Source organism: Oratosquilla oratoria, chromosome 43 (assembly GCF_046742065.1).
Source record: "Oratosquilla oratoria isolate Oo_2021 chromosome 43, ASM4674206v1, whole genome shotgun sequence".
In the NCBI taxonomy this organism is placed as follows: domain Eukaryota; kingdom Metazoa; phylum Arthropoda; class Malacostraca; order Stomatopoda; family Squillidae; genus Oratosquilla; species Oratosquilla oratoria.
This window is the reverse complement of record NC_134819.1, coordinates 501,447-502,910: the sequence shown is the minus strand read 5'-3', so window position 1 is coordinate 502,910 and position 1,464 is coordinate 501,447.

Sequence of the window (1,464 nt, the reverse complement as noted above, 5' to 3'; positions counted from 1 at the left end):
TATATATATATATGTATGTATGTATGTATTCATATATTAGTAACGGGGAGTACAATAGTCGTGTTTCATTTTGTTTTTGGAATTTATAAATATTTACCCATAAAGTCAACACTGACCGCCAGCGACTATACAATATGTATGAAATCGTTCTATTTGCAGTGCAAACATAATGCTAAGGGGTCATAGAAATATGAGAGGCTTTGGTGTAGAAACCTAATAAGAAAATTAAATTGCTTCTAATCTCGTGGAATGAACATTATTCTTTATGTACATTCATGAAAAGTTTTGTTGTTTGTTTTTGCATGTACATGTACGTGTTCGTGCCTGTGTGTATGTGTGCGTGTATGTACGCTTGTTAGTGTAGGATGCGTGTGTGTACATGCGCGCTGTGTACGTGTGTACGCGTGTCCTTTTGTCTGTGTGTACGCGAGGTTTTGTCCATGTGTGTGTGTTTTTTGTCCTAGTATGTGTGTGCTTGTTTCCGTGTGTGTGCTTTCATTTGCATACACACAATGTAAGTATTCAAATGAACTCTGTTCAGAAATGACCTTGGCCATTTCTCAGTGAAAAGTGGGTTCCTTGTTTCTTGATTAGTCCAGTCTGCCCAGTCAAACTCCAGTCTCTTTTCAAGCTTTCTGCAGTGAGACCCGCGGTTATTGCGTGAGATTGATTGAGCTGGTGGAATCTAGTTTGTCCCTGAGTTCACGCTGAGCCAGTTGCTGGAAACAGGGGTGGTGTGCATTTCTTGTTATCTGATTTATTTACTAATTTCATTTTATTCTATATGTTTATTAATTTATTCACTTACACATACATACATACATACATACATACATACATACATACATACATACATACATACATACATACATACATACATACATACATACATACACACACATTCAAATATATATATATATATATATTTATATATTTATATATATATATATATATATATATATATATATATATATATATATATATTTGTTTATTTATTCAACTATTCATTTATTCATCTCTTTATTTGTTTATTTACTTATTTATTTATCTATTTATTTTTTATTTGTTTATTTATTTATTCATTCATTTATTTGGCATCTGCCATAATAAAAAGAAAATGGTTGATCAAATGTTTGTGACGACGTTGGTTGAAGCGACTGGCAGAGACTTAGGGGGGACTGAGGCAAGTTACTCCAGAAGGTCTTCAGCTGATCTTCGGGAGGAATCTGAGCTTTGAACTGGGGAGGAACCATCTGTGTTTCTATCCTCCTCCTCCACAAACTAAAGATGAGGAGGGCGAAGATAGGAGGACGAGAAAATGGGAGGAAGGGAAGGAGGAGGAAGGGGTAAGAAAAGGAGGAGAAAAGGGGGAGAAGATAGAGGAAGAGGGTAAGAGAAGAAGGAAAAGTAGAAGAGCAGGAGGAGGAAGGCAGAAAAAGAGGAAAAGGAAATTGAGATGATGGA